The sequence below is a fragment of the Spodoptera frugiperda genome, chromosome 26 (genome assembly GCF_023101765.2).
Source record: "Spodoptera frugiperda isolate SF20-4 chromosome 26, AGI-APGP_CSIRO_Sfru_2.0, whole genome shotgun sequence".
Lineage (NCBI taxonomy): Eukaryota > Metazoa > Arthropoda > Insecta > Lepidoptera > Noctuidae > Spodoptera > Spodoptera frugiperda.
This window is the reverse complement of record NC_064237.1, coordinates 1976281-1988407: the sequence shown is the minus strand read 5'-3', so window position 1 is coordinate 1988407 and position 12127 is coordinate 1976281.

Sequence of the window (12127 nt, the reverse complement as noted above, 5' to 3'; positions counted from 1 at the left end):
GTTTGCAGTCACCAACCCGCATTGAGCAAGCGTGGTGGAGCGTTTCCGTGTGTGGAGAGCCCTTTGTTCAACAGTGGCATTAAATATCCCAGAGTACGGCAGTTAATACCTTAAATAAAACAAACACTTAAAACAAATTATAATTACAAACCATTAAATTGAAAAACAAGCTTAAAGCCTAGAGGTATATAAATTAAACTTAACGAGGCCGATTTGAAAGCATGAACTAATTTTAAGTAGTCTTTTCAAACTGTCCACCTGAGTCAAATACCGGTACAAAGTATTCGGTGGCAATTAACTAATGTATTAATGAATAGACAACCGCCGCCATCTTGAATCTAGACATTAAAATGTAAACGGTAATTATGCGAAACTTCGTCCGTTTCGAACAGAAGTTCCATTTTTGAAATTGTTTTGAAAAAAGTTTGGGTTTTAATTTTAATGTTTTTTTTGTTAGTTGGTTAGTTCATTATTTTTTTATTGATTAATTTCAATCGTGTTACCTCTTAAACAATTTACTTTTTTAATATTTAACGTTATATAATTGCTAGCTTTTTTGTGTACAATTCTCCTGTTAGTAGCATTTGTGATCACATGACCCATGAGGCAGTCATTTTATAAAACAGCGGAATGCATGTTTCACAAAAACAACAATTTGTGGATCACACAATAAGTTATCGAACCCGCTACACGTGGCACAGTAGCCAGTTACCCAGCCACCGCTCCAACCGTGCAGTCACGTAAGAATTTGCTTTATTATTATTAAAGTAAAAAAATGAGTACCTAATATTATTAACTGGTCTTCTGTAAACCTCCCCTTGCTAACAGTGTTTTCTTAATTGCGACGTAATTAAAGTTATGAAAAGGTTCCTTTTTATTTAATTACTTATGTTTTCAGGTTCGGCCTTTGATGAGCGACTTAATGGGCGCCTTGAATGAGTGCTCTAAATAATGTCCGGCCATTATTAGAAACCTCCCAGTTCCTTTTAAACCGGTTATGTCTTCAATTACGGGGTTCAGATCGGTTCTTAGATTATATTGTACCCGCTTCATTTAGATTCTTTTTATAAATGGTGTACTCGAATCGAGCATGCCCTATGCTCGATTTGAGTGGCCACAAGCACGAATCGGCTTATGAGTGGGGTTGGACGAGGACAATATTTTTTTTTAGATTTTGGAAAATTCTTAGTTATAGCGTTGACTCTGAAATTAATCTCAGCATATTTTCAAAAGTCCCACCTCCTATTACATGGGACTTGTTACATATAGCTCTTAAAAAACAAAACAGATTTTACCAAACAACTTTAACCTTTACATCTTTTTTGAATACCTTACATCACCAGAACACCCCACACACAGATTGCAGTTAACACGTGTAAACAAATTCCGCAACTGCATTAACGGTTTCTATATCTCAATCCCATGCCTGTGTCTCAATGACTCGCCTCATTCTGAACGACATGCCTCGCCTCGCCTCACTAATTGCGACCTCAAAAACAAACAAAAACACATCTACATTTGTTTCGCCTAGTTTTCTTTTAGTCTCGACGCTGATTAGACAAAGAAGCACATTTTCATAGATTATTCATGAATGCGAATCATTTTTACATTAAGCAAGCTTTCTTTGCTGTTGTTTAGATATATTTTGTATTTCTTTTTGTGCTAGCTTTGGATGTGGCTTTGTTTGTGGTGGGTTATTTATAAAAGTCGTGTAAAATATAATGTAATTTTAGGACCCTAATCTGGAGCTGCAGATTATCTAGTGGGTTTACCAGGGTTCCAGCTCGAAAAGCAGGCTACTTCTGCTGTCAGACGGCGGACGTGGTGGTTTTTAGTCAGTCTTATTGACTGACACTCACTCTCGCCTCGCCCAAGGCAGCAGAAGTCATTGGTTGATTTTCTCACTCAAAAAAGGTACTCATGTTACCAAAGGATAGTTGCTCTTTTTTTAGTTAAAATTTAAAATTTTACTGTTTAGTTCCTATAGATAGTATAGAGCCCGTGTCCTAAAATTGTGTGTTTAATCGCAATCACACTCCAAGTTCCTACAAAAATCTGACTGTTTTTTGTATGTATTTACTTGACTGTACAGTCGTGTTTTTGTTGAATTTGTTTACTTAAAGGTTCCCTCATAATGAACCTTCTTTTTGTCATGATAAAAGTGATTATAATAAAAGCATTTCTTGATTTTTCCGTAGAATTTTCCTTATTTTTGGCAGTAAATAACTCTGGCTTTGAAAATGGATGAAAAAATCAGTAAAAGACAAGTATTTTCAAACACGTTGAACAAATGAGATTTCCAACAAACATAAGGTGTTCTAAAATGATCTGCCACGGCTTTAATGGGAGGTAGTGTTGTGTTTGAAGATTACAATAGAGAAGAAATTTCGTACCCCAGACCAGTTATTTCAATTTGAGAATATAAAGAAGTTAAATAAACATTGACTCTACTCTGCCTTTCGTGGTTCACAAATACGCACGATGCGACGGAGACAATCATGTCTTACTGCTCCTTATTTATAAGAAATATAAAAAATAAAAACTAATATAAAGCTTCGAAATAATTGTCCTAATAAATAATTGTGCTCAAAAGAGTGGAAGCATTTGATTACCTCTTTGAATAGGAGCCTTTCGGTCACCTGAAGTTTCAACCATCCTCTTTACAATATAATTGTAAAGAAGATGTGCACTATTTGAAATAAATCAACAGATATGGTAAGCTTTATCACTAATGCAATAAAGCATAATGTTGAATGTCCAACTACGCTACTAGAGCTGAATCCACAAACACAAGCAACATTTTTCAATACAAACTAAGAATTAATAATGAACCCATTCTCATTTAAAATTCACAATCATAAACTTCCTTTGTGTTCGTTCCGTACGCGACACTTAGTAATAGAAATATAAAAATAACTCATAGCTCATACAGATTGGATTCTGTTCGTATATTTTGCAATGGAAACTGGCACATAGTTTCCAATAGTTTTATTTTAAAAAGAATATTGCAATACTAACATGTATTTTCTAAATTAATTATTATTCTTTTCGGCTTAATCACGCTTTATTTGACGAGCCACTCGACTACTTTCAATCAATACTAGAGGCTCATATTCATTCATTCATTTATAGAGCAGCATTACACAATACGCGACGCAGCGACTGTCATGAATATGAGACTCTAGCATGGCTTGAAGTTAGTCGAGTTTCGCGTTACTACGCTACAAACAGTAACTTGAGTAAGCTGAAAATAATAATTAATTTAGTATATCTCACGAAAGTTATAACCTAAGTTTAAGTTAAGTTAAGTTTTTATAGTCATTATTTAGATATTCTATGGTGTATCTCCAATTAAAGTTGCTTTAAATATTGTTCATCTTTACATTTACCCAATTGATTGATTGATTTCTAAAAACGAATATAACTCAAAATAGTTCCTAACTTCCAATCTTAATGAATGTGTTTTCCACACAAAACGTGAATTAAAAAAAAACTTTCATATTTTTCTGACAGTTTCTGAAGAACACAAAAAGAGGCAGAGTAGCGAAAAAAAAACAAAGGGTAGATGGACCAATAGGCAATAAGCTCTCTCGATGCCATCACCTTTCAAATTAAGTTAATACCGATTGCCATAAGACATAGAAGCCGGTTGATTGAAAAAGTTCTTTAGGGATCCCTCTTTGAGGCGTCGGAACGGAATAAGATCTATAGTCGCTTAGTAGCTTATCTCCACTAGTGCAAAGTTTCTTTTGTTGAACACGGATCACTTTTTCTAGTTTAATTTCTGGCTCTGGAACTTTCAGCTTTGTTGATTGTGAAGATTGTAATGAAGATTTTTGTGGCACAAGTTAAAACTGTTAGTAGAGTTGAATGAGTACTTAGTATTATCAATTTATTGATTTATTTAAAAGTTTTAAGACTCGCTGGACACATATTTTATTCTTCTCTGTTATCTCGTCAACGTCACGCCTTTTATCCCCGAAGGAGTAGGCAGAGATGCACATTACGGCATGTAATGCCGCTATACAATGTACACCCACTTTTTACCATTTGTGTTATAAGTCCCATGTAATAGGGGGTGTGCTTATTACTAAATATATTTTCCTATATTTAGTATCCCAATTGTTAGTTAACCGGTTTTACAGGTTTCTGGTTAATAATATATTTATACAGAAATATATTTATACTCTTATAAGTTATTATATAGGTTATTATATAGGCAATGTATTATTTTTTTGCTTAGTACCGAAGCGCTTCAATAAGTATAACCTATAAATATAAGGAGCTGACTTGTTGTGTTACTTGTGAAGACATGAGCCTGTTAGCTAGGGTTATATTGTCTAGTTGCTTTAACGTTCATGGTTTTATATTTTACGTTTGGTATAAAAATAGGTTATTATCTTAAAAAGCATTTATGTAGTACATTTGTTAAACTTTGTATACTTTTACCGATATTACACTTCTCTAATATATTTTTTGTTAGTTATAATTATTACAGAAGGTGAGTTTTTCTATACATATGTATATAATAGCTTCTGTCAATAAAATGGAATAAAAATTATCCTGTCACTCAAGTCAGATCATACCCTAACTATACCTTTCATCAAAATCTGTTTAGTGGTTTCAGCGTGATTGACATACAAACATTGAAACATCCAAACAAACAAACTTTCTCATTTATAATGTTAATAGTGTCATAGGAAAATTATATGTTTGCTATGTTGTACAACAGTCGTCGTAGTAGTTCTTTGATCAGATACCTAATAATCTGCTGCAAGAACACGCACATCAAATAACAACAGAACTGATGTGTGAGTGGACACAAGAACGAGCCTTAATATTTTGTTTGCCCAATCAACCGATACTACAACTTGACTACCAGGAAAACCAATACATCGATACGCAGTTCTTTGTTTGTTTAAATTTATCACATCCACATTTTGTTGTTTTCGTAAACACGGAACCTTTAGCTCCATCCATGTTCACGTCTCACTGTTTTTTTTTTATTTCCCTCCCTTTTTTAGCTAAAAGCAGGCTTAGGGGACCTCCGAAACAATCAATTAGGGAACTTTGAACATCCTTGAATTGTAAATGTGAGTCGAGACGGTTCGTTTTGTTGGCAACACTTTCTCTTTTGTAGCGTTTTAATATAATTGTACTGTTTTGAAATATTTTCTTGTAATTCTTAGTTTGTTTTCGTTTGTGTTTGTTGTTTTGGTACCCTTTTGTGTAGCATTTGCGAGTAATATTAATATTGTGTATGTTTTTTCTTTTTAAGTGTAGTTTTTAATATATTTAGTGAATTCTTGTTTTTTAATATCTTTTAGCTAAATACTGGGAAAGGACGTTACTTCATAATTTTTAACAAATATTTTTCTCAGCACGATATAAAAAGAGATTGGTGCTTTGTAATCGGAGGCCCAAATACCCCCATCCCCAATCTTCCAAATTCCCGATTCTCGAACAACCCTTAAATTCCTAACCCCCAAAAGGCCGGCAACGTAATTGTAATGCTTCTGGTGTTTTGGGTGTTCAGTTTCCCGACAGAATACCATAACTAGTAGGTATGTAACTGTTACCCGCTGAGAACTCTTGCTTTATGATGAACAATTTACAATCACATTTTTTTTATTATAATATAGTATCGTCACGCCTGTTATACCCGAAGGAGTGGGCAGAGGTGCATATTACGACACGTAATTCCACTGAACAATGTACACCCACTTTTTACTATTGTGTTATAAAGTCCCATTCAATAATACATATTCTAATTAAATAAATTCGAACCAATAATAAGACTTACTCGTACTCGTACCAATTCTCAAGACTAGCTTCCTAAGAGCTAAGATAAATAAAAAAAAACAACTTCACCGTGTTCTCAAGAAACACGGTCTTTAGTTATATTGTACTTTTTGCGCTTTAGACAAAGACTCTTTGTTTTCGTTCCGATAACAAATAGTTTTTGTGTACTCTGCTAGATTTTATGTTCGAAATTTTGTGTTTACTAGTTTCCATTTAAAGCATAGTTTTAGTTAAATTTGATATCGTGTTTTAGCGATGGTTATTTATCTTTAAGAAATGCAAAAACAGTATGTCTTTCCGTTTCTTATAGAGATAATATTTAGTCTTCGCAGTTTTACGGATTTTGAATTATTGAAGGGTAGGCAGAGGTGCTTTCAAACTTCGATGATCTGAGAATCTAACCCGAGGCCCCTTGTTATGCAGTAGTACTTGTGGCTACTCGACCAACAAGACAACGAGGCAATTTATTTTCCTTCTTGGCAGAAAAACGTAATAAAGCACTATTAATTACACATTTACATCATAAATGGTGCTTCGTAGAGACAAAACTACTGCTAGAAGTAATTATTACGACCCCATTGGCACCTCTATACCACCATGAAATATGCAACGAGTACATCTGTAATGAAAAATATGAAGACATTGAGAAGTAAATCCAGAGTGACCACTCTTTTGCGGTAATTACGTAAAACTATAATAATTGCCCAATACGAATACCTACCAATAATATAATGTTTGATATTGTGCAAGTAATGTTTAATGTCATACAAGTGATAGGTTTCGTGTGTCTATGGCCGCCCATACCCCCACCCGAAACACCAGTGTCACTACAAATGCGTGGCTGGCCTTTGGGGGTTAAAAATTTAAGAGTTGTTGGGGAACGGGGATTGGGAAGATTCGGGGGGTAATTGGGCCTCCAGTAACCTCCATCATATGATACAACGGTCGGTTTTCTGTGAGGCCGTGGTATCACGGTCGAGCCGGCCCATTCATGACGAGAATTTGAAGTGAAAGTGTGGAAAAACCATACTTGTTCTCCCACACTTTCACTTCAATTTCCACTTTACTATTTAGGTAGCTATGAAATATATTTTATTTTCTATAATTATAAATGTATTGTTTTCAACATAAACTATGTTTACTATGTCTGTATTATCAAATAGTTTTGTAGAAATTATGAAAAGCTTCACGTGTGACAATATTTAGGTATTTTTACTCCGTTGTCCCTCCATTTTCACATTATCCATGGAGTATGCGTTCTTATTGACACGCCCTAGTTGCTTTTATAGCTTACACTGCATTAGCATGCTTGGAGCCACGTTATGAGGTTATGTCGTTCAAAATTGTTCGACGTTTATATTGCATACAAAAATTCTAATTTAACGAGTGCTTCATAGTTTAAGATTTAATTAAAAAAACTGAAATGGCAGCTTATTTCGATTTATATTAACTTTTTTTTTAGTTCGGCACATGTTCAACCTTTGTAGTTAAATTGACGCGTAAGTATTACAGATATAATAAGAATAAAAAATATATTCATTCAAATGCATCTTCATATAGATGATATTACTTTATACTATCAAAGTCAAATCATTTATTCAAATTAAACCATAAATAGGTACTTTTGAAACGTCAACAAATAAAGAAATAAATAATAGTCTGTCAGTCTGTCTGTCAGTGAAGCTAGGTGCTCGTTCTAAAGTGTAGCTTCGAATGGAGAAGAACGAGAAAGAAACTCCATTCGTTAATAGTTCTATATCTTAATTTATCTTTATCTTTAAACCATCAAAGTATGATAGCTAAAAAATAAAATATGGCCGACTAGCAACCCCAGACCCCAGCGACGTGATCTTAAAAATAATCCTCTTTGAATAAATATTGCTATTCAGCGCGAATTCCCCAGTTTTCAAGAGAAATTGTCTCAAGTTTAATTAAGTCCAGATATAAAGCGTGCCAGAAGGTGTTTCAAGATTGTCGCCAGGCGATTTCTTATTTGTGTCACGTAAACGTGATAGTGGTTTTATTTTACGCAAGTGATCTCCTAGTGTTTCACCTCCCGCTGAAGGGTAGAGATTAAGAATGACAATTCTGTAGAGGTGGCACGGTTATCGGATTAGTATTGTGCCTATGTGCCAAGATTTGCTGTGAGGATTATAAAGTGAGATTTGTAATGTGCCGATTTATTAGAAAGCAGCTTAATTTAGAAAAATACGTAGTTTGATAATATCGTTAAAAAAAACACATATTAATCTTTCATCAAAGGGCTTAGTACGAGTATGTTTAACGTTTAACGAGAAAGAAACGAAAGCGCGTTCGGCGCTGTGATTGGCTGGTTCATTCAAACTGGCCAATCAGAGCGCCTCGTTCAACGCAAAGCACACTCATACTAAGGATACATTATACGTAATTATGGTCAAAATAATAAACTAACAAGATTTATTTGCTACTTCAAACACAAAATAAATAATGTTTAACAAATAAAACACCAGCTTCATTAAAACAAAAGAAAAAAAAGCTTAGTAGTAAATACACAGCATTATTGTCACTACAATTACAACAAGAAAAATAGAACAAAGTAAAAAAGTAGCACTAACTTCATTAGATAAATGTTTTCTTTTATTAACTTAGTCTTTGTGAGAAAATGTTGTTTTCTAAGAATTAGTCAGATCTCCGTTGCCCGTGGCGGATTGCTTATTTGCATACAAAGCGAAGGAGCCTTGATTATTTCTATTATTTCCGCACCAGTGTTGCTTTTGAATGTTCAATTTAAATTGCAACATTTTTTTTTTGTATTGGCAACACGATAGGCCTTGCCGAATTATACGTTATCTGTGCAAAGTAAGATGGCGGCCGGGAAGTCCGGAGAGGAAATAAAAGTTCTTAGATTAAATTGTTTACTCTTATTTATTTGTTTAGTTCAACTGTTTATTTGATTTTGGTATTTAGGAAAAGTTGATAAAGGGTGCTTTTCCACCAGAGATGTGTTATGCTACCGTGCTATGTATGCATACAAGTTTGATATCAAAGTTCAGACTTGCTTTTTCACCTCTCATCTCATCTTTTTCATCTTTGGATAAACAACATTCCTACAAAACATGTCTTTTCTTAGCTCTCTCTTCTCTTTTCCATTTAAAAAAAAATAACGTTGTATCACACTAAGAGTTTCTCTATGTCGTGGCTGCGTTCACAAACATATTAGTTCACATACACATGACACTAAAACCCGAAACATAAATTTGTGGATCACACGAAGAGTTGCTCTGAGCGGGACTCGAACTCTAACTCCACTACATGTTGCATGGCAGCCAGCAGCCACCGCGCTAACCGTGCATCCAAAGTCATTCACTTCCACTTCTACCTTTGGGAATAAAAACCATGATACTATAACTCAGAGCATGTTGTTTTGAATCACCCCGATATAGTTTCAGTCCCCATCCAGACCAAGTTATTATAACTCACACCGGTACTATCATATTTCGCGTAGAGCAGTTGGAAACTCCACTTAGCTGTACCGGCTTTGGGACTACCTCAACTTATGTGTTGTTCGGCTCAGTGCTTGGGTGATACAGTTTAATTATAACGGTGATATTCTACATATTGACAAAGGAGTAGAATGGAGGATACTGTATTGGATTGTTTCAGAAGGTATGTCAAAACTCTTTCCTTTTTTGTAACTTTAGATTAGGTATGATTTTTTTTATTGCAAACTAGCCGAACCAGCGAACTTCGTACCACCAAACATTCTTTTCTTACCTTTCAAACCCTTTTTGGACTTCAACAAATAATTCAAGACGAAAATTTTCCAAATCTGGCTGTTCTCGAGTTTTAGCGAGACTAACGAACAGCAATTGATTTTATATAGACATTGAGAAATATTTTTATGAGATTGCAGTTAAAATTGTAAACATTTCTTGATTTCATAGAACAGATCGTTTGTTAAAAAACTCTCACATAGTAAAAATGTAGACATAACTATTGGCGCCCAACGTGGTACATAAACCGCCATTGCCAAAATGTACACGTAAGTGCCAAAAATCTCACCAAATAATTTGCCACATAAATTCTCAAAAAGATGTAAATCCCACAATATTATATGCAGAAACGACACAAGTGCCTACTAAGCACATATCATAAAAACTCACGCACCATAAACCCGCCACTTATCTTCTGAGCGCAATTTATCCGACTACCCACACTTCTTCAAACATTTAATGACACACTCTACAGATAATACTTATTCCCCAACTTGTTCCTTTAGCCCCCCTTCACTCCTCTTCAGTCCCCATTAGTCCCCAGTGCGAGATACCCCCAAACTTTAGGATTAACAATGATATTCTTCATCTCCTTACACAACTTTTTTTCTAAGGGCACCTCAAGGAGGTATTTGTGTTGCGGAGAATTTTACTCCCAATTGTGGAATTAGTAGGAAATTGTGTTTTGTATTTTTTTTAATAGTACACAACTTTGGTGATTGTTTTTTATTATTATTTTTATCTTTATTACTTAGTTGAATTAATATTTTTGTTGAAATTGTTCTTTTTGCTGATAAAGATAAAGGTTCTCTGGGAACTTTATTCATGAAAGATTTTTGCATAATTTTATTTAGTGACTAGTAGTCTGAATTAGCTTCGCTTGGGTACTATTTTCTAACTTTACCTATGATTACTTCTTTTCTTTCTTTGGCAGAGAATTATTAAAATTATCAAAATTAAAAATAGCAAACTTGGCTTTAGGAATATTCTTCATTAGATTTGTTTTCTTTTATAAGACCTTGCCCCGCACTAGGATTTTCTCGTGTTTTGTGAGTGCGTTTATAATCATACAATTTCACATGCACATGACACCTAGACCCGAAACCACAACTTGTGAGCCACAAAAAGAGTTTTTTCGTTCACTTAAAAAATAAAGATACATACTTGAATTACAATATTTTTATTCCAACCATTTCTACATAGTACATAGTAATAGATTAGTAACAGAAGAGAATTTCCAGGAAATAATTTCCACAAACTCAATTACCATTATCTTACCTGCAATTTTCGAAGTACCCTCACATAATTCTATTTTACTGCAGTAACGCACACATGCACACACACACACACACACACACGTATGCACGTGTACACTATTACAGTGAAATTAAGCAGTTTCATATGCATTGCTGTTCAGTCGCGAGTTACAATGAGACATATCACGAGAGGATGCGACGCACTAAGTTAGGTAGACGCGTTTGTGATAAGCGGAGCGATTTAATACTGATTGTGGTTTTGTGGTTTCTTATAATGCATGTATGTCATGCTTATCTCCCATAGTATTTTAATTATTTACGTATAATCGTGAATCGTCCCACTGCTGGACAACGGCCTTCTGGTATCTTTGTAAGATCCACATAATTTTACGTGTATATGTATAAAAAACATAGTTTTTAAATGCATATCGTATACGTATTAAGTACAGAAAATTCTTGAAGCCTATCCCCATAGGGTTACTTGAAGATTATGGTACCTAAAGCTGACAAGTCATTCTGGTGTATTTGTACGATCCATATATTGAAACAAAAATCTAATTCGTTTCATGTAAATTCATCAATGTCTACATACAGTCGATGTGATGTAGGCATTTTTAACGAAATACATGAAAAATATATTAAAATAAATTGTAATTAATGGAAATAATGAGTATATTCCTGCATCTTATTAAGTACGTGTAAATACGCAGGAACATAAAAGCGATAATTAAAATAAGAACGAAATAACATGAAAACTGAACAAATAAAACGTTAAAGATACTCATTGCCCTATTTATTATTTATTTATTTACATTACTATCAATTAGTAAGAATACGTTCGTAAGTTGTTTTACTTTATGTTTTCCTCGGGGAAACAGGCGGTGTTTGTATTAAGTGTATACGAAGTGGTAGTTAGATGAACTAAGCAATGTAGTGTTCTCACGTACGGTACGTCGTTCCGATAATTATGTTAAAAAGGTGCACAAAAAGACTAAGATATTGTTTTTAGAGGTTTTGTGATCAGATTTTTGCGCGTGTTTTTAGTACTATTGTGAGTTAACAAGTTGTCACTTGTGATGGCAGAAGTCGCATATAGACGATCGACGAACAAATCAATGGATATCATTATCAATCCAACATTGCACTGTGAAGTTTATATGCTAATAAACAAGGATAGAAAATCACAACGACGAATTTGCAGGACAGAAAGCCCGCCAGGCATGATCACCTCGCCTTGTCTTAAACACTGACAGCGAACTGCGACTACTGATGGTAGGGCTGCCTCTTCATCGGATTTTGTGCAATCCTATTAGTTAA